Source organism: Crinia signifera, chromosome 4 (genome assembly GCF_055691185.1).
Source record: "Crinia signifera chromosome 4, ASM5569118v1, whole genome shotgun sequence".
Lineage (NCBI taxonomy): Eukaryota > Metazoa > Chordata > Amphibia > Anura > Myobatrachidae > Crinia > Crinia signifera.
In genome coordinates this window covers 20,398,164-20,421,895 of record NC_139220.1, presented here as the reverse complement: position 1 = coordinate 20,421,895, position 23,732 = coordinate 20,398,164, and the positions used below count along the sequence as shown (strand labels likewise).

Sequence of the window (23,732 nt, the reverse complement as noted above, 5' to 3'; positions counted from 1 at the left end):
CTACAGTCACACTAAGTCTTGTTGTTGCAGATAATTTCCAACAGGTGGTTCCAAAACTCAGCGATCAACTCAAAGATGAAGATCCCCAATCCAACCTAAAGCTGTATTTAGTTATTGCTCTAGCACTAATTTCCTTGTTATTTATTATAACTGTTTTGTTGGTCATTATATCAAAATGCAAAGACTCAAAGCCTTCCCCAACCTTTACTTCTCTAAGTACAAATCTTTATCCTCCAGTTGATCCCAGGATGCTCTCCATGTACAGTGATGGATCTTTACCATTTCCCTACTCATACAATGTGTGTGTGGCATTGGATCCCAGTGAAAGTGACTTTACTTATAGGAAACCAAATGAAAATGTCCCTGTAGAGAATCTCATTGATGCTGATGATTCCGGACTTGCAAGTGAAAATTTAAATCTTCCAATCAGTGATCAGGTGAGTTTTTATAACATAGGGAATGCTACTGTATAAGTAATTTCACATACCATATACAATGTAACTATATATATGATTATATTTTGGAATTTAATGAAACGTGTATTTTTTGTATCTTACTGGTAGGAGTTTTCCTTAAGTATTAAATGGTCTGAATTGTACGATAACATACAAATTATCTACTTTAACTTGTTAGTATACTTTTATTATAAAGATGTGTCTGCCTATAGCCTTACTGCTTTTTGAAGTGTACTATAGTGAGGCTGCATTGTAAACACATTGTGGCATTCCACAAGTGTTCGCACCATTGTCCAATTGAAGTGAATATGCAGGACAGTTTCCATACAAGTTTATGGCATAGCAGAAGCACTGTCCCTGTTGTGATGTGTACACAGCGCAACATGCATATAATAGGACCCATCTGTATTTGTCAGGGATATAAGGGTTACATTTTTTGAACCTAATACCCCTTGTAATACATTTACTGCATTGTAATCTGATATCAAAGTGCACTTCTGCATCCTTTGTGGACTACACCTCCAAGTGCACGTGATGTCATGGTCACAAAACATCGTGTTGAGAAGGTGGATACCAGGCACAATCTAAAGATGCCCCTAATGCCACGGCTGGCAGTGGGGCTAATCTTCAGGTACCCTGTATGCACATGGAACAGAAATCTGAGCTGGACACAGATGCCACTGGATAGCATCCATGATCCAAATCAGCCTTGTGCCCTTGGTTTCTGCACCCATCACTTACCTGTAGAATGGCCCTGCTAATATGTAGTTATGGACTTGGTTTATATGTATCTCAAAGCAGTTTATGTTATGTGTAACTTGATGGACTGAAATGTTCTCCCTGTTTATATAATTCTTTCATTCGATATGACTAGTGGACGAAGTTGCAGTACTTTTAACCAACATCTGCAAAAATGTATTGTTATCATGGCTAACATTACTTTATATTAGAGTTTGATTAACATCTTCATAGTGATGGTATAAAATTGATTGTACTGTATAAAGGGAATGCGTTCAGTATCCTGGTGATCAGGATGCCGGCATTCACACTACCGATGCTAGCATCCCCAAGTACAGTACCACCAGGAGACTAGCATTGGAATTCTGACATTAGTGTGGATACTGGCACTGGTATTCCCAACTGCCAAACATAAGTGCACCAAGGAGGTGAGCAGTTAGATTAGAGCAGTTAGATTTAGGCACTAGTCAGCATGCACTGTAGGGTTAGGCTGCAGGGGGGAGGAGGTTAAGGTTAGGCTTCAGAGAGGGATGGTTAGGCTGTGGGGTAGGGATAGTTTTGAGTAGCAGAGTATGTAGGTTATAGTTAGGCACTAAAGGGGAGGGTTAGGGTTAGCTGTGGGGAGGAAGTTTAAGGGGGCAGAAGAGGGTAAGTATACTTACCCTACCCCTGTTGGAATGTCTTCCATTGGGATGCTGGAGTCTGTATTTTGACCACCAGGATCCCCACCTACAGTCATATGTAAGTACCCTGTGGAAAGATGGGCTCTGCCTACAAAAAATTATTGAATTGATAAATGAAAGATAAACTTCTGACTGTCTCTTCATACTTTATATAGCTCACCTTGTGATTGGCTGTAGTATATAATTTTATAAGAAACTTCACTATACTGTACAGTATAGTTTAGTGTTACCTCACTACTGTATGATTTATGCAATATTTATAGAAACTTCTGTATGTTTCTGACTGCTGTAAAACTCTCTTCAAAAGGAAATTTTCCTTCATTAAAGCATGTTGATTATATTTGGAATTGGAGAGTAAAATAACATATCATTTGAGCAATTGTAAAAAAAAAAAAGTATCACAAAGTGCAGCATAATAGATATAATGCCATATTTTTTACTTTCTATTGGTTTCTGTAGATCTGTGTAGGAGCTGCGGTATTTTAAAACTAGTGCTCCCTATATACAGTATTGATGATCTGGTTCTCCTGGTAAATGATGACTATCATTAAAGATGGTATTGCACAATTAATTGTGAAACGTGTCCAATATTAAATAAGTTTTTTATCATAGGAGCAGTAAACATTAACTGTTAATATTAATTTTATAATTTTTTTGTGTTTTCTTTTTGTTATTTGATTATGTTGTTTTGTAACTCTGCTGTGATCTACAGAGCTTTGAAACTTTTAAAGTTTGATTGCACTTTAAGGGCCTGATTGTGATTTGTACAAACATGTCTACAAAGCTGTGATTTTTCAGGCTACAGACTAGCTGACCATGGCAGGTGGGACAGCTGCCCAGAGAACATTAAAGATGACCACCGGATGTAATTCTTATTATCCAAACACATACTGTATGCCACTGATAACAGAGATTCTGTCTTACCCATTATGGGCCAGATGTATCACGCTTCAAAAAGTCTTAAGATGGAAAGTGATATACAACCAGCCAAATAGCTCCTAACTGCAATGCTACAGACAGGGTTTAAAAATGACAGGTAGGAGCTGATTGGTTAACTGTTTATCACTCTCCAATTTATCACTTTTTGAAGCTTGATACATCTGGCCCTACAACTTTTTACACTTGCTAAAGTGGTACAATTATTGTATCATTAGCAACAATATGAACCTACAGTACTACCTCCTCGGATCTACTATATGCTATCGGCTTGAAAAGTTGTAGAGATTTACATAAAAGTGAAAATTGTGCGAATCAGCATAAGTTCCGCAATATTGGTTGCAGATTAAAACAGCAATAATTTGAAAGACAAGTCTAACCATGTTTTGCCTTTCATATTATTGAAACTTTAAATCTGCAGCCAAATCACAGCAATGATGTCTCTTTGCGTAATTACATAAGACTCGTAGATTGTTTTACTGCTGCTTATGATTGGATAGGGTCACAGCCAGTAGCATAACAAAGCTCAAATGCACCCTGCACCAGTCCCCCCATATACCCAATTTCATGATGAACACATATGATGTCATAACGTCACACAGAGTGTGAGGTGACGGCGGTAAGTACAGTGCGGAACACAGAGCCCTGAGGATGCTCTAATTGGCATTACAGGCTGCAGGGTGCATCTATGAAGTAACTAAGGAAATTTCCAGCAGTGCTGTATCATAGATCGTGGCTGCAGGGTGTCATTCCATACATACTGGTAGTCAAAAGCGAGGTCCATATGGAAGCTGTTCTCTGGACCTTATTCTGGTTGCCTCGAAGACCACCAGAACCCGCCCTGTGAATGGCAGGCCACCCACCCCCCACTCACATGCTGTGTATGCTTGGCCGGCCTGCGAATGGATGTTTTACATAAACATCTATTTGCAGGCTGGGGGAACCTCCCACATCTTTCGAAAGATGTTCTGCATGCATGCATATATAAAGTGACTCTCAGATCACTTATATATGAGTGCACATTAGGGAAGAACTGGGTGGGCAGCTGACATCCGGTGTTGTCAGCTGCCCGGCGCCCATGTCACTCTGCAATTTCCATTGGAATGCCCAGCGTTTTCATGGGAACATTGGGCGTTCCCATGGGCGAGTGCCCCAGCCAACACCCCCACCACCCATTGCCCGGAATGTTGGGTGCCTCCACACAGTGAACAATATGTTCACCGTGACTGCACGCACCAGGCATATACACATGCACAGAAATGCAGCTGTGCGTACTCCAAACATCGGTCCCTGTGAGAATGAATGCCGGCTGCGAATGGACTAGAATAAGGTCCTCTGTGCACTGAAATCGGTCACACCCTTAGTTTCAACCCTGGTCACAGCCTCAGTCACAGCAATAGTTTTCCTTATTTGGTTATTTTTTTTCCCAGTGTATCTCTGGTGGTGACATAAATTAGGTACTGTACTCTTAATTAATACATCAGAAAGAGTTTACTGAAAGTAAATTGCTGCATTAAAATTACAGAGGTAGATTTCTCAAATCTTGTAAAGGCAAAGTGAAGTCAAATAAAGTACCAACCAATTAGCTCCTGACATTATTCAAACACAGCCTGTAAAATGAGAGTTGGAAGCTGATTGGTTAGTGCTTTATTTCTCTACACTGTTTCTCTCCCCAAGCTTTGACAAACCACACCCACAGTCCTGTTTAAAAAGACCACCACAGCAAATAGAAAATGGGGAGTAGCACTGATCTACTTAAATAAATGTATTTTATAGCACATGAGATACTTCTGGTGTGTTACACTTCTAATCTAGACTCAAAATCCAACAATAACTATTAGCTGCAAGTCTAATATTTCATATTCACTTTTTGCAATTTTTCATGAACTTTTAATAAATTATAGCTTTATTTTCCTTTCATATGAATTGTACAGTAAGTAACGTGGCATAACTCACTGATATTTGTTTAGTATGAAAAATATAAAATATAGAACAAGTGAATTTACAGTACTTTGAATTTGAAATTTTATTCAGTAAATATTTGAATAAATAGAAAAAATATTTTTTGACAGTATTTCAGTTCCACAATTTCACCACAGAGCGCCGCTGTTTGACCAATAAGCAGAATAGATAATACAGAGCTGGAGATCCACTGGTATTTTCATCACTCACACACACTGCAGATCTGCAGGAAGACGCACAGCCATTTTCTGGATTCTTTACAACGACAAAGGGATATTTTTTATCATATTCTACTGAATAATTTCATCAAGAAAGACCCTTGGATATTTCTATTTCACTGGATTACAAATACAAGCCTTTTAAAGGGACATTTTGTAGAAGATTTTAAATGCAAAAGATGAAACCTTATACACAGACATACAAAGGAATCAGATGGCAAGTAACATTTTCCTTCTTATTATCATGGCTGTGTCATTCAGTCTCTGCTCAGACTCATTATTCTATTGTAGAAGAGATGAGAAAAGACTCTGTTATAGCAAATATTGCAGAAGACCTTGGATTAGTTATTAAACATCTCTCATCTAGGAAACTGAGAATTGTATCAGATAAATATTTTTATGTAAATATAGATACTGGGAATCTGTATATTAAGGACAGGATAGACAGAGAGACACTGTGTGGGGCAGCAGCTACCTGCTTCCTAACCTTTGATGCTGTGGTTGAAAATCCCTTTAAAATTTTTATGGTACAAGTAGAAATTCAAGATATAAATGATAATTATCCAAATTTCTTTCATAACACCATTACTTTGTCAGTTATTGAATTTACATCACCAGGAGCCAGATTTGTATTACAAAATGCAGAAGATCCTGATATTGGTATGAATTCAGTGCAGACATACAGGCTCAGTGACAATCAGTATTTTACACTTAATACAAAGAGCAGAGCAGATGGGAGAAAAATTCCAGAGCTTGTGTTAGAGAAACCTTTAGATCGAGAGACACAAAATGTTCATGAATTGATAATAACAGCCTTGGATGGAGGAAACCCAGTGAAGTCTGGGACTGCTTTGGTAAAGGTCATTGTTACTGATGGTAATGATAATGCTCCTACATTTACTCAGGACATGTATAAAGTCACCCTAAAAGAAAATATTCCAATTAACTCCACAGTTATTGTGCTAAATGCAACTGACAGAGATGAAGGGATAAATGCAGAGATCACATATTCTTTCAGCAAAACCTCAGGAGATCTCCATCATACAGGAATTTTTACTATTCACCCTACAAATGGGGAAATTAAAACAAATAGACTTTTAGATTTTGAATTAACAAAGAACTATGAGCTCTCTGTACAAGCAAAGGATGGAGGTGACCTTGTTGCCCATTGCAATGTATTTATAGAAGTAACAGATGAAAATGACAATGTTCCAGACATATCAATCACTTCGTTCTCTACACCTATTCCTGAGAACTGTGAGCCAGGTACAATGATAGCTCTGATTAAAGTTAATGATAAAGATTCAGGAGACAATGGAGAAGTTGACTGTCACATTATAGAAGATGTCCCTTTTGATTTACTATCATCAGACAGTTATTATAGGATAGTTACAAGAACAACTCTGGACAGAGAGAAAATATCTAGTTATAACATCACCATTGTAGCCACTGACAGAGGATCTCCCCCACTTTCCAGCAGAAGAACCATCAGATTGGAGATATCAGATGTTAATGACAATCCACCAACATTTATGAAATCTACTTATGTTGCTTATGTGCCAGAGAACAATTTACCCAGAGCCTCAATATACAGTGTACAAGCATCAGACCCTGATACTGGGGACAATGCTAAAGTTATATATTCACTATCCAGCACTAATACAGAAGATCTCCCAGTGTCCTCTTATCTGTCCATGAATATAGAGACTGGGGTTCTCTATGCTCAGAGATCATTTGATTATGAGCAGCACAAGGAGTTCCTAATACAGGTAACTGCTAGAGACAATGGATCCCCATCTCTGAGCAGCAATGCAACACTAATTATCCGCATAGTGGATCAGAATGATAATGCACCAAAGATCTTGTACCCATCAGCAGACAGTGGTGGTCCAGCTGTGTTTGAGATGGTCCCTTTTTCTGCTGAACAAGGATCATTAATAACTAAGGTGGTTGCAGTGGATGCAGACTCTGGACATAATGCTTGGCTCTCGTATCACTTCATACAAGTGTCAGAACCATCTCACTTTACCATCAGCCATCACACGGGTGAGATCAGGACATCACGTGTCTTTCATGAGAAGGATGCATTGAATCACAAGGTTGTGGTGATGGTGAGGGACAATGGAGATCCCTCTCTCTCAGCTACAGTCACACTAAGTCTCGTTGTTGCAGATAATTTCCAACAGGTGGTTCCTAAACTCGGTAATAAACTCAAAGATGAAGATCCACAATCCAATCTACAGCTGTACTTAGTTATTGCTTTAGCACTAATTTCATTGTTATTTATTGTAACTGTTTTGCTAGTTATTATATCAAAATGCAAAGACTCAAAGCCTCCCCCAACATTTACTTCTCTAAGTACAAATCTGTATCCTCCAGTTGATCCCAGGATGCTCTCCTTGTATAGCGATGGATCTTTACCATTCCCCTACTCATACAATGTGTGTGTGGCTTTGGATCCCAGTGAAAGTGACTTTACCTATAGGAAACCAAATGAAAATGTCCCTGTGGAGAATCTCATTGATGCGGATGATTCCGGACTTGCAAGTGAAAGTTTAAATCTTCCGATCAGTGATCAGGTGAGTTTTGATAACATAGAGTAAGCTACTGTTTATGAGATCTCACATACCATATACAATGTAAATGCTTTTTACTGATATTCGTTTTCCTTAAGTATCAAATGGTCTGAACTGTACAATAACATGAAAATTATCTACTTTAACTTGTTAGTATACTTTCATAATATATATGTGTCTAGCTACAGCCATGCTACTTTTAGCAGTGTACTATAGTGGGACTGCGTTGTGAACACATCGTGGCTTTTCACAAGTGTTCGCACCATAGCTGCCTCACATTGAAGTGAATGTGCACACCAATTTCCATACAATTCTAATGCATAACAGAAGCACTGTCCCTGCTGTGATGTGTACACAGCACAGCAAGGATATAAAAGGACCCATCTGTATTTATCTGGGAAAGTACAGTTACAATTTTTTATGCACTCAATACTCCTTTAATAGATTGACTGCATTGGAATCTGATGTCATAGTGCACTTCTGCATCCTGAGTGCATGTGATGTCATGGTCACAAAAGATGATGCTGAGAAGGTGGATGCAGACACAATCTAAGGATGCCCCTAATGCCACTGCTGGCAGTGGGGCTTATCTTCAGGAACCCTGCATGCACTTGGAACAGGAAGATGGGCTGTACACAGATGCCACTGGGTAACATCTTTGATACTAATCATCCTTGTGCCCTTGGTTTCTGCACCCGTCACTTTACCTGTAGTATGGACCTGCAGATATATAGTTATGGGCTCTATCTGAGAGTTTGTGATGTAATATTCTGCAATTTACAGTATTAATTGGTTTGTTTATACTGTATGTATCTCAAAGCAGTTTATGTATTGTACAACTTGATGGACTGTAGTGTCCATCATTCTTGCATCCTATATGACCAGTGGACGAAGTTGCAGTACTTTTGAAGGAGGTTTTTTTTTTATGTCCCAAACCAACATCTGCAAAAATGTATTGTTATCATGGCTGCAGAGAGGGGTGGTAGCGGCAGAATGATTCTGCACCTTGACAAAGGGTCATAAGCACCCCAAAATGTTGGGATTTACTCTGCACTGTTTTTTCATTAAATGGGTTTTTTACATTTTTGATCAGACTCTGAGTGCTGCTACCACCCCTCTCTGCATACTTATTATTGCAGCAGGCACCAGAACACCGTTGCACCGGCAGGGTGAGTGCCATTCCATAACCACTCTTGTTATCATGGCTAATATTACTTTATACTAGAGTTTGTTTAACAACTTCATAATGATGGTAAACCATTGTCAACATAAAGTAATAATGATATTGAGTGTACAAAGGGGATGCGTTCAGCATCATGGTGATCAGGATGCCGGCATTCACAAAACCGACGCTAGCATCCCCCAGTACCACCAGGAGACTAGCGTTGGAATCATGATATTAATATGGATGCAGGCACTGTTATCTCAACTGCCAAACATAAGTAGACCAGGGAAGGAGGGTAGTTAGATTTAGGCACTAGTCAGCAAGTAAGGTTAGGCTGCAGGAGGGAAGGAGGTTAGGGTTACGCTTCAAGTGGGGATGGTTTGGCTATTGGGGGAGGGTTAGGTTAGGCACTAATTGGGAGGGTTAGGGTTAGGCTGTGGGAAGGAAGGGTTAGGTGGGGCAGATAGTGGGTAAGTATACTTACCCAACCCCTGTTGGGATTCCTTGCATTGGGATGCCGGTGTCGGTATTCTGACCACCAGAATCCCCACCTACAGTCATCCATATGTATGCTGTGGAAAGCTGGTCTCTGTCTACAAAAAAATTATTGAATTGATAAATGAGAGAGAAACTTCTGACTGGCTCTTACTACTTTATGTAATTTACCTTGTGCTTTGCTGTAGTATATCATTTTATAAGAAACTTCAATATACAGTATAGTTTTGTGTTACAGTAACTCACTATGATTTATGCAATATTCATAGAAACTTCTTCTGTATGTGTCTGACTGATGTAAAAGTCTCTTAAAAGTGATTTTTCCTTCATTCCAGAATGTTGTTTATATTTGGAATTGGAGAGTAAACTAACATATCATTTGAGCAATTGTGTAAGGAAAGCATCACAAAGAGCAGCATAATATAATACAATACATGTATGGCAGTATTTTTTTTACTTTCTATTGTTTTCTGTAGATCTGTGTAGGAGCTGCGGTATTTTGAAACTAGCACTCACGATATTGATCTGGTTCTCCTGGTTAGAGGGACAGAAAATCACCTTCTGGTGAAACTACAGTCAGCTCTGAAATCTCATACAGTATTCTCACAATGAAGTAGTTCTCACAGTAATGGGCATATGCCAATAGTGGTCACGGAGCTGCCAGGTAAATAATGACTATCATTAAAGATGGATATTGCACAATTTAATGTGAACATGTCCAAAACTAAATAAGTTGTCTTATCATAGGAGCAATAAACTTTAACGGTTAGTCCTCATTTTATAACATTTTAGTGTTTTCTTTTTGTAATTTGTTTATGTTGTTTTGTAACTCTGTTGTGATCTACAGAGCTTTGAAACTTGTAACATTTGATTGTACTTTAAGGGCCTGATTATGATTTGTACAAACATGTCTACACAACTGGGATTTTTCAGGCTACAGACTAGCTAACCATGGCAGGTCGGAGAGCTGCCCAGAAAGCCTTAAATATGCCCACCGGAGGTATTTCTCATTATGTAGACACATATGCCACTGATAACAGAGATTCTGTCTTACCACTTCAACCTTTTACACTTGATAAAGTGCTACAAGTATTGGATCATGTATCATTAGCAACAATATGAACCTACAGTGCTACCTACTCAGATTTACTAAGTCACAATGACTTGACAAGTTATAGAGATTTAGGAAAAGGTGAAAGTTGTGCGAAACAGCATAAATTCTCTGATCTTGTTTGCAAATAAAAATAGCAATAATTTGAAAGGCAAATCTAATCCTGGTTTTGCCTTTTATATTCTTGCCACTTTAAATCTGCAACCAAATCACAGCATTTTTGTCTCTTCACATGATTACATAAAAACAGTCCCATGTCCAAATCCCGGGACAGTCCTGTTTCCATATCCCGTGTGCTACCTGGCATTTGCAACATGAAAGGGGCATAAGAGAGGTAGATTTATCAAAGCACGGATAGACGTAAAGTGGAAAAAATACCAACCAATCAGCACCTGACATTTTTCAAACACATCCTGTGAAATGACAATTGGAAGCTGATTGGTTGGTGCTTTATCTCTCTCCATTTTTTCACTTCACAAGCTTTGACAAACCTCACCCACAGCCCTGCTTAAAAAGACCATGACAGCAAATAGAAAAAAAAAACACTGCTCCACTTAAATAAATGTTTTTTTTTTCAGAGCACATGAGACACTTCTGGTGTGTTATATTTGTAATCTAGACTCAAACTCCAACAATAACTATTCATTGCAAGTGTAAATACTTGGGGTGAAATGTAATAGGATGAGAGATTCAGAAAGTGAGAGATTTGGTAAGAAATCTCCAGTTTTTTTAAAGCGGCAATCATTTACACTGCAAAATCAAACTGGTTTTGCAGTGTGAATGATTGCCGCTTTAAAAAAAACTGGAGATTTCTTACCAAATCTCTCACTTTCTGAATCTCTCATCCTATTACATTTCACCCTAGATATCCACGTTTTGCCTTTTTTCATGAACTTTTAATAAGTGATAGCTTTATTTTATTTTCATATGAATTGTACAGTAAGTAACATTGAAGAACTCACTGATATTTGTTTAGTATAAAAAATATACTGTAAAATGTAGAACATGTGGATTTACAATGCTTTGGATGGAAATTATATACAGTAAACATTTGGATAAATATAAAAGTAGACACATGGAAAAATAATTTTATAGCATTACAGTTCCACATTTTCACCACAGAGCGCCGCTGTTTGACCAATAAGCAGAAGAATACAGAGCTGGAGATCCACTGGTATTTTCATCAGTCACACATACTGCAGATCTGCAGGAAGACACACAGCCATTTTGTGGGTTCTTTACAAAGACTAAAGGATATTTTTTACATATTTTTCTGAATAATTTCATCAAGAAAGACCCTTGGATATTTCTATTTCACTGGATTACAAATACAAGCCTTTTAAAGGGACATTTTGTAAAAGATTTCAGATGCAAAAGATGAAACCTCCAACACAGACATACAAAGGAATCAGATGGCAAGTAACATTTTCCTTCTTATTATCATGGCTGTGTCATTCAGTCTCTGCTCAGACTCATTATTCTATTGTAGAAGAGATGAGAAAAGACTCTGTTATAGCAAATATTGCAGAAGACCTTGGATTAGATATTAAACAGCTCTCATCTAGGAAACTGCAAATTGTATCAGATAAATATTTTAATGTAGATAATGGGAATCTGTACATTAAGGACAGGATAGACAGAGAGACACTGTGTGAGACAGAAGCTACCTGTTTCTTAACATTTGATGCTGTGGTTGAAAATCCCTTTAAAATCTTTAAAGTCCAAGTAGAAATTCAAGATATAAATGACAATTATCCACATTTTTTTCATAACACAATGACTCTGGCAGTTATTGAATTTACATCACCAGGAGCCAGATTTGTATTACAAAATGCAGAAGATCCTGATATTGGGATGAATTCAGTGCAGACATACAGGCTCAGTGACAATCAGTATTTCACACTTAATACCAAGGGCAGAGCAGATGGGAGTAAATATCCAGAGCTTGTGTTAGAGAAACCTTTAGACCGAGAGACAGAAAATGTTCATGAATTGATAATAACAGCCTTGGATGGAGGAAACCCAGTGAAGTCTGGGACTGCATTGGTAAAGGTCATTGTTACTGATGCTAATGATAATGCTCCTACATTTACTCAGGACATGTATAAAGTCACCCTAAAAGAAAATATTCCAATTAACTCCACAGTTATTGTACTAAATGCAACTGACAGAGATGAAGGGATAAATGCAGAGATCACATATTCTTTCAGCAAAACCTCAGGAGATCTCCATCATACAGGGATTTTCACTATTCACCCTACAAATGGGGAAGTTAAAACAAATAGACATTTGGATTTTGAAATAACAAAGAAATATGAACTGTCTGTACAAGCAAAAGATGGAGGTGACCTTGTTGCCCATTGTAAGGTATTGATAGAAGTAACAGATGAGAATGACAATGTTCCAGAGATATCTATCACCTCGTTCTCTACTCCTATCCCTGAGGACAGTGAGCCAGGTACAATGATAACTCTGATTAAAGTTAATGATAAAGATTCAGGAGACAATGGAGAAGTTGATTGTAACATTATAGAAGATGTCCCTTTTGATTTACTATCATCAGACAGTTACTACAGGATAGTTACAAGAACAACACTGGACAGAGAGAAAGTATCTAGTTATAACATCACCATTGTAGCTACTGACAGAGGATCTCCCCCACTTTCCAGCAGAAGAACCATCAGATTGGAGATATCAGATGTTAATGACAATCCACCAACATTTATGAAATCTACTTATGTTGCTTATGTGCCAGAGAACAACTTACCTGGAGCCTCAATATACAGTGTACAAGCATCAGACCCTGATACTGGGGACAATGCTAAAATTATATATTCACTATCCAGCACTAATACAGAAGATCTCCCAGTGTCCTCTTATTTGTCCATGAATATAGAGACTGGGGTTCTCTATGCTCAGAGATCATTTGATTATGAGCAGCACAAGGAGTTTCTAATACAGGTAACTGCTAGAGACAATGGATCCCCATCTCTGAGCAGCAATGCAACACTAATTATCCGCATAGTGGATCAGAATGATAATGCACCAAAGATCTTGTACCCATCAGCAGACAGTGGTGGCCCAGCTGTGTTTGAGATGGTCCCTTTTGCCTCTGAACAAGGATCATTAGTAACTAAGGTGGTTGCAGTGGATGCAGACTCTGGACATAATGCTTGGCTCTCGTATCACTTCATACAGGTGTCAGAACCATCTCACTTTACCATCAGCCATCACACGGGTGAGATCAGGACATCACGTGTCTTTCATGATAAGGATATACTGAATCACAAGGTTGTGGTGATGGTGAGGGACAATGGAGATCCCTCTCTCTCAGCTACAGTCACACTAAGTCTTGTTGTTGCAGATAATTTCCAACAGGTGGTTCCTAAACTCAGTAATCAATTGAAAAATGAAGGTCCCCAATCCAATCTGCAGTTGTACTTAGTGATCGCACTTGGTCTAATTTCCTTGTTATTTATTATAACTGTTTTGTTGGTCATTATATCAAAATGCAAACAATCAAAACCTTCCCCAACCTTTACTTCTCTAAGTACAAATCTGTATCCTCCGGTTGATCCCAGGATGCTCTCCTTGTATAGCGATGGATCTTTACCATTTCCCTACTCGTACAATGTGTGTGTGGCTTTGGATCCCAGTGAAAGTGACTTTACTTATAGGAAACCAAATGAAAATGTCCCAGTGGATAATCTCATTGATGCTGATGATTCTGGACTTGTGAAAGAAACTTTTCCAAACAGTGATGAGGTGAGATTTTACACCAAAGATAATATTATATGAGATTTCCTATCAGACAAACAATGCATGTAATGAAATTGTCTTAGACTATCTGACTAACGTGAGTTTTCAGAAATGACAAATCATTTGAGTAGTTTGGTAAAATACAAATGGTATAACTAGATACTGTGGATAACTATAATAATATTATATATCATGGTTCTGTGTGTTGACATTTATTGTTGTAATCAATTCTAAAAACACCTGAGATCATCTTGATTTGAAGCATGTTTGTTGTAGTAATTTTTATTATTATTAATAACATATAGTCTAATGGGGCCAACACAGGGGTAGATTTTGCTGAGTAATCTGAGCAATGCTCGATCGCTCAGCAAGATCACTCAGCACACAATGCTGCACAGCGATGTGTCAGCGCTGTCTGCTGAGTGATCTATCAGAGCCAGTGTTCTCCGGCGAGAACACTGGTCCTGACTGGCGATTAACTAGATTTATCCTGCATGTAGGGGCCATTGCTATAGCTATGGCCTCTACACACTGAGCGATATACGGACATTTACTAAGCAATCTAGTTAGATCGCTTAGAAAATTCCCTGAAATCTCCCCATGTGTAGGCCCCATAAAAAGAACAATAATACCATTATATGGTTTATCTGTGTCAAGAAACATTGGTTAAAACATTTATGGTTGGATCACAAGACCATCCATATTTTTAATATTGTGACCACATTTACAGTGCCTGATTTCTCAAGTGGTTGCCAATGTCTGCAGCCACTGGGTGGATGATGCTGCCAGGCTGACCAATCAGCAGTGATTGGGAGCATGACAGGCAAGGGGAGGGGCAAATTTTGCTCTACGAGCAGCAACTGCAGGAACATCCTTTTCCTGTAGCCACACAGTGGGTTGTATGAGGTGCAATCATGTCAGGGAAAGCCCATGTCTGGTGTGGTTGCATCTAATGCAACCATGGCAGCCAAGTGGTTAAAGGTGTTCATTGAGGTTCCAATGGATGGATCTAAACCTTTATGGTGCCTTTCTGAAATACCAATGTAATAGTTGGTGGAGTAATATGGTGACACAGTGGTCAGCATGATTGTCTGGCAGCAATGGTGTCATGTGTTTAATTCCATCCTATCTGTGTGGTGTTTACTAAGGAGTAACTTGGTTCCCATTTGTACCTCATTGAAGCATTTTCCAAACTGCACAAAGTTTTAGTATTGATGATCAATTTCCAATGAACCAGAGATAATGATTTTTAATGAGCTCTTATTTCTTCAGAATGAAATAAATGAGTATAATGATGAACTATCAAGTTGTGATAATGGACAGCACACTGTGGGAGTTTTTGTATCAGCTGAAGTTTACTATTTTAAATTGGAAAACCTTTATATAATGTTGATTCAATTGTAATTATTTTTCAATTTTCCGACTGAATATACAATTTTAAGAATTTCTCCAAATTAACTTCCTCTCATGAAAGTTTATTGATTACATATGTATTCTTTGATAATTTTCATCAAAATAAATTATTTTGTTAGTTGATAAACATATAATCTGCAAAGTTTTGAATCTTTAAAATATCTGAGAATTGATGACACATGTTCAATCTGTGGTTTTACAACACTTGTTTCTGGTTTAAACTCTGGGGTCTGTGAAGTTACTAAAATAAAAATCCAGTACGGACGGTGTAATGGTTAGCATTATTGCCTCACATCACAGAAGACTTGGGTCAAATTCCCACCATGGCCCTAACTGTGCTGAGTTTGTATATTCTCCCCATGCTTGTGTGGGCTTCCTCCTGGTGTTCCGGTTTCCTCCCATAATCCCAAATTGTACTTGTAGGTTAATTGGCTCCCAGCAAAACTTAACCCAAGAATGTTTGTGTGTGCGTGTATATGTGTTAGGGGATATAGATTGTAAGCGCCACTGGGACTGATGCGACTGTTCAAATATTGGGGCAGATGTATTAAGCTTGGCAAAGAGATAAACTGGAGTTAACGTGGAAGGAGATAAAGCACCAGCCAATCAGCTGTGTTTGAAATATGACAGTTGGGAGTTGATTGGCTGGTGCGTTATCTCCTTCCACTTTATCTCCAGTTTATCTCTTCACCAGGCTTAATACATCTGCCCCATTGTCTCTAAAGCGATGCAGAATATGTTTGCTGATAATAAATAATAGTATTAAATAAATCTTGAGATAGAATTAACTATACCCAGCAATGGCTGACCAGACTTCACTGGATCCCGTGTGAGTCAAATCTCAATGTAAATGAATGACCGCTACTTGTGTATGGCATCTTGTTGGGAATCTCTGCGGCTAAGGTGAGGCTGGTGGGGGGGAGAGAATATCATGTGCTGATCAGTAACTTCTCAGAAGCTGTGTTCAGTATAGCTGCTATATGCACCCATACAGAGTAACCCACCGATCCACTAATAGGCCTTTTAATAAAACTAAAATAAACTTGCAGACTATGATGTGCACGTGTGAATGCACAAGCCACCCTAGGAAGGCATGCAGACACAACCTGGCATACTGTAATATCCTGCATGCATGGCACACCATCTTTGCCTGCCATCGGTGCAATAAACAAGGCTACATCTGTAGTTTGGAGCCTGATTTCATCTGCTATAAAGAACCGTATAATATTACAACACAATTTGGGGAATCGCCCTCCAAAATTTGTCTGAGATATAGAATATGAGACAGTTCTGCGTAACTCCCAGCTTTCTTCATGTTGAAATAGGGACCTGCTGCGATGGAGGGTAGGAGCCATGGGAGGGTGGACATGGCCTCAGCTGAAGGGGTGTGGCTTAAAACAATGACTCCCACTTTCAACAATTTATGAGGCTTCCTGGGCAGCTGGGAACCACCTAGCTTCCCTCCCTGCACTGATAGATGCAATGCGTATGCACACTGCATCTATCCATTGATTACCAGCTTCTCCAAACAGTCCCCCCTGCTTGTGGGACACTGCGACTCGTGGGTGGGACAGTTGGGAAGTATGGTTCTGGTGTTTTCACTGTAACTACTGTACACTAAATAAGTAGTTATTTACTACAATTAGAATCTCTGTATATGTTTCCTGTATACATTTTTTGTGGTCTATTATTTCTATGTAACTAAGTTCATCCAACATTATTTAGTATTAATATTATGACTACATAATGATCAGACATTTTGTGTTCTCAATACTAAAGAACTCGATTTTATGGGATTATTTACTAAAATGGGAGTTCTATTGAAGATGGTATGTTGCTATGGGCAACCAATCAGATTCTATTATCTTCAAAAAGGTGCTAATTAAATAAGAAGTAGATTATGATTGGTTGCTATGTGCAATATCCCATCTTCAATAGAACCACGTTATAGGTAAATAAACCCCTGTGTGCTTAGCATTAAAATAAATAAACCTTAGTAGAAATATGCATAAGATGTTTATACTAGAAAATAAGCCATTTTGTGTGCTGCAATATAAATCCTGTGATCTATGAAGATAAAATTGATAGATAAAAGAGGAAAAATAAGCATAGTTCACTAAATATGTGCATTATTCTGTTAGAACTTTTAAACTAAATTTCATAGCATTGTAGTTCCACATTTTCACCACAGAGCGCCGCTGTTTGACCAATAAGTAGAAGAATACAGAGCTGGAGATCCACTGGAATTTTCATCACTCACACATACTGCAGATCTGCAGGAAGACACACAGCCATTTTCTGGGTTCTCTCTACATAGAAAATAGGATATTTTCCTGAACAATTGGATAAGGCAACACACAAAAAAAGCTTTGGATATTTCCTCATCACTGGATTACAGACACTACAGTTTTTAAAGGATATTTTATGAAAGATTTCAGAGGCAAAAGATGGAAGCTCATACACAGACATACAAAGGAATCAGATGGCAAGTAACATTTTCCTTCTTATTATCATGGCTGTGTCATTCAGTCTCTGCTCAGACTCATTATTCTATTGTAGAAGAGATGAGAAAAGACTCTGTTATAGCAAATATTGCAGAAGACCTTGGATTAGATATTAAACAGCTCTCATCTAGGAAACTGAGAATTGTATCACGTGTGTCAGAGAAATATTTCTATGTAAATGCAGATACTGGGAATCTGTATATTAAGGACAGGATAGACAGAGAGACACTGTGTGGGGCAGCAGCTACCTGCTTCCTAACATTTGATGCTGTGGTTGAAAATCCTTTTAAAAATTTTAACATCAAAATTGAAATTCAGGATATTAATGATAATTATCCACAATTTTTTCATAACACCATCACTTTGTCAGTGATTGAATTTACATTACCAGGAGCCAGATTTGTATTACAAAATGCAGAAGATCCTGATATTGGGATGAATTCAGTGCAGACATACAGGCTCAGTGATAATCAGTATTTCACACTTAATACAAAGAGCAGAGCAGATGGGAGTAAATATCCAGAGCTTGTGTTAGAGAAACCTTTAGATCGAGAGACACAAAATGTTCATGAATTAATTTTAACAGCCTTGGATGGAGGAAACCCAGTGAGGTCTGGGACTGCTTTGGTAAAGGTCATTGTTACAGATGCTAATGATAATGCTCCTACATTTACTCAGGACATGTATAAAGTCACCCTAAAAGAAAATATTCCAATTAACTCCACAGTTATTGTGCTCAATGCAACTGACAGAGATGAAGGGATAAATGCAGAGATCACATATTCTTTCAGCAAAACCTCAGGAGATCTCCATTATACAGGGATTTTCACTATTCACCCTACAAATGGGGAAATTAAAACAATTAAATATTTAGATTTTGAAGTAACAAATAAATATGAGCTCTCTGTACAAGCAAAGGATGGAGGTGACCTTGTTGCCCATTCCAAGGTATTGATAGAAGTAACAGATGAGAATGACAATGTTCCAGAGATATCTATCACCTCATTCTCTAATCCTGTCCCTGAGGATTGTGAGCCAGGTACAATGATAGCTCTGATTGAAGTTCATGATGTAGATTCAGGTGAGAATGGGGAAGCTGACTGTAACATTATAGAAGAAATACCTTTAACTTTATTATCATCTAACAATTACTACAGACTTGTTACAACAAGTGTTCTGGATAGAGAGAAAGTATCTAGTTATAACATCACCATTGTAGCTACTGACAGAGGATCTCCCCCAGTTTCCAGCAGAAGAACCATCAGATTGGAGATATCAGATGTTAATGACAATCCACCAATATTTATGAAATCTACTTATGTTGCTTATGTGCCAGAGAACAACTTACCCGGAGCCTCAATATACAGTGTACAAGCATCAGATCCTGATACTGGGGAAAATGCTAAAATTATATATTCACTCTCCAGCACTAACACAGAAGATCTCCCAGTGTCCTCTTATCTGTCCATGAATATAGAGACTGGGGTTCTCTATGCCCAGAGATCATTTGATTATGAGCAGCACAAGGAGTTTCTAATACAGGTAACTGCTAGAGACAATGGATCCCCATCTCTGAGCAGCAATGCAACACTAATTATCCGCATAGTGGATCAGAATGATAATGCGCCAAAGATCTTGTACCCATCAGCAGACAGTGGTGGCCCAGCTGTGTTTGAGATGGTCCCTTTTGCCTCTGAACAAGGATCATTAATAACTAAGGTAGTTGCAGTGGATACAGACTCTGGACATAATGCTTGGCTCTCGTATCACTTTATACAAGTGTCAGAACCATCTCACTTTACCATCAGTCAGCATACGGGTGAGATCAGGACATCACGTGTCTTTCATGAGAAGGATATACTGAATCACAAGGTTGTGGTGATGGTGAGGGACAATGGAGATCCCTCTCTCTCAGTTACAGTGACCATTAGTCTCATTGTTGCAGATAATTTCCAACAGGTGGTTCCAAAACTCAGTAATAACCTCAAAGATGAAGACCCCCAATCCAATCTACAGCTGTACTTAGTGATCGCACTTGCTCTCATTACATTATTATTTATTATAACTGTTTTGTTGGTCATTATATCAAAATGCAAACAATCAAAACCTCCACCAAGCTTCACTTCTCTAAGTACAAATCTGTATCCTCCGGTTGATCCCAGGATGCTCTCCATGTATAGCGATGGAACATTACCATTTCCCTACTCGTACAATGTTTGCGTGGCTTTGGATCCCAGTGAAAGTGACTTTACTTATAGGAAACCAAATGAAAATGTCCCAGTACAGAATCTCATGGATGCTGATGACTCTGGACTTGGGAATGAAAATTTAAAAGAAACATTTGCAGTCAACAATCAGGTGAGTTTGTGCAACATACTATAGATGATTTTTTAATATATATAAAACAGATGTTTCTATTTTCATTAGTAATTTAATTCAAACATATGATATGTGATGCATTGTGTCTTTTAGTATCTGGATGTAGTCATTTTTTTTCATGAATGGTAATTAAGTAATTAAGCAAAACATCTATTATTTGGCAAATAAGTCTACGGGAGAATGTAATGAATGTATTGATTTCATGTGAGTTTTATCATTTTAAAGTGGTAATCATTTACATTGATATAATAACCTATACTATTATTCAGATGGGGCTGTATGACTTCTTTTTTTTTTGTATTTAGCTGCAAAGGGATGCAATGGTCTGCAGATTAAGGTGGTGGAGTTGGGGTTAGTTAGATCTGTTTGGCTGTCAGCAGCTAAAGTATCAGGACATAAAGGGGCAGTTTTTGGACTGGGGATGAGCCCTAGATAGGCCTTGTTTACTAGCATAAAGTTTTCAGAACTGGTAACTTATCTGAATATCTAACAGCCAAAGAGATTTCACGAGATCTGTTGTCGTCTTTTTTGATCCCTTTACGCCTACGCACAAGTGGTACTCCTCCTAATCAGTGCCGAGTTTCAAAAAGAGAAAGAAGTTACCTGCTGCCAAACCTAAATATGAGGTGAAGATATATAATGTCATCACTGATTATGCGCACAGTAGCAGTTTTATGTAGAATATACCATTTTAAACATGTGTTAATGTAATATGCTCTACGTTAAAGGAATCAGTGTTTTTTCAGTAAGTTCGCTCATAAATTTAAAACCGCAATTTCTTTTCATGCTAGTTTTACATTCTAAGTAATTGCTACTTTAGTTTAAATTTAGCTGTGAACTTGTCAAAAACTTTAATTTCTTAAATCTAGAACCCGTAACATACAGTTACACCCGTTGACTGAATTAGAGCTTGTTATGTTGCAATACATATTTGAGAGTTTAGTATACTCTGCGGAGTGTGAATTGGATTGCCAACATGTTCCTGAGGAAGCAGTTTGGAAATTGAAAACTTTTGGACTGATCTGACCTCCCCGATATATAACTAGAACGAAACAACATTTATGTGCTGTAGTCTGATCTAGAAACTTACAATATTGTTTTATATCAGAAGCTGCATCCATCACTATGAAGGCAGGCTTTATCTGTTTGATTTAACAAAATTATTTCATTTGCACGTTGATAATATAATCTTTACTATATACCTTTGTATACCTCCCTACATTGAGGACCTTTAAGCCATTATTCCCTCACATTGCTTTGCCTCTCATGCCAGAAAAGGAAGTATGTCTATATTAAAGGGCATGGCTTCATGGTTATTGCGTGGTCTCAAGCCATGCAGTCTCAAGCCACGCCTCCCATTGGCCATTCCTGTGGTGGCATTTCCAGTGCTTTGGAGCTGCTGGCCATGCGCCCAAGTCCTTTGTCTCCACCTGAATAGATGCTGTTCCCATGCATCCAGAATCAAGTGGGGTGGTGTAATGGGGGAGCATCCCAAATCCCCCACACCCAGACAAAAAAAGGGACTGTCCTACAACAATCGGGACAGTTGTGAGGAAACAATTTGGTTCCTTAACATTGATGATAATAATGATGATGACGTAATCAGTGGATATCAGTCACTTTACAAAATATTTTCTCTGTTTCCAGGTTCTCAGTAATATTTTTATTTGATACTTATTAGTTTACTGACATTTGTCTAATCTCTTTAAAACTTGGATTAACAGAGTGGGTGGTCTAGATGCCCTGGAAGCCCTCTACATACATCAACTCTTCCCTATTAGGTGACAAATAAATAAAAAATGGAACCGTGCAAGTAAAAATAATAAAGAAACCACTGGTAGTGCAGAGAAGTTAATTCATGGTACCTAGTTACTTTAACAATTTAATATCGAAAATATAATCTCAAAATAATTTAATATACAATAAAAGCATAAGAAATCAATTTTGTAATATAGTAATAGACCTTTAAAAAATGTATAAATAAATTATTTAGAGTACTTCAATTAGAGTCTTAGATATGGTGCACATTAGCCATGAAGAAGGTATTGTGCATGGAACTAAAATCCAATGATGCATTCACATGTCAGCTGGGCAGTTGGTCAACAATATGGCAAAACATGATTATAAGTATTTCTATATGGAGGATCTGTGCTGCAGTCCCCATTGTTAATCTGGCCATGGTCATGGTCATGGTCATAAGCATTATCCTATGGTATTATGTCAAATTCTGCACTGGGACATTATGTGCTGCAACATTATGCTTATTATCGAGCCCCGCGCGGGGACACGCATAACTTCACAGGTATACACGTCCCCTCGCGGGGCTCGTTGCGCTCGCCACGCTTCGGGCTCGGTGGCTCGCTGCGCCCGCCACACTTTATAAAATCGACTCCACGCCAACGTGGATAGTGGGGGTATGAAAAGGTCGGAGGACGCGTACCGCTGCCCCTCGCGGGCTCGCTGCGCTCGCCACGCTTCGGGTTCGTGTCAATAGTGGGGTGGCGTTAACAATGGGGGGGGCATTAACCATACTTAATACCCATGAGGGGGCATATACAATGAGAAGTTGGCCATATTGGCCCTTTTCAATTGTAAAATCGCTGTGATCGCGTCGATCGCATCGCATAATGGCATGCGACTGACACGATCAACGCGATTTTAACTTTAAAACTCATTTAACATTGTTCTCTATGGGAAAATCGTGTTGATCGCGTCGGTCGCATAGCGGGCCATTATAATGGCCCGCGATGGACGCGATCAACGCGATATTCTCTTTACCGGCAATTAAAGCTGGTAATTGACAGAAAATTGCTTCCTTCGCGTCGATTGCATGACTTAAGTACCTTAACTTAAGGCATGCGATCAACCCCGACGGGCGCCGTGCTAGGAAACAAGTACCTTATTATTATTATTATTATTATTTTAAATGTAACTGGATTGATTTTAAATAGTCCACAAGTCTGTAATCCTTCACTTCCAGTAAATAGAGCCAGCAACATCCAAAATTTGCCAATGGTAATGCTCCCTACCGCAGGTGCAATAATTGATTTTGGGGGTTATTTGAACCAACTGATTCTATATCTATCCCCCAATCACTTGTAATCTAGATACAAAGCTATATTACTGTATTATACAAATACATTACACAGTTTATCTATATTTCTTGTCAGAAAACATACAGTTTATTGGTTGCTATTTTTTGTAGTCCATATCCATTTGTAATAGGACGACTCTGCTTGTGCTCTTGGACATGAAGATGGGTGTCTGTGATGTCATCATGTCACATGTTCTAGGGGCCTGCAGTGGCACCCTACTGTCACTGTACTGACTGTTTTTAA

At 38.5% G+C, this 23,732-nt stretch overlaps 1 protein-coding gene and 1 pseudogene across 4 annotated transcripts in view; both read left to right on the top strand.

Annotated features, from left to right (window-relative positions):
* Nucleotides 1-23,732, top strand: part of LOC146073840 (protocadherin gamma-B2-like) — a 414,290-nt gene that overhangs the window by 169,224 nt on the left and 221,334 nt on the right. The window lies entirely within an intron of this gene.
* On the top strand, nucleotides 11,717-14,137 carry LOC146072154 (protocadherin gamma-B1 pseudogene; annotated as a pseudogene).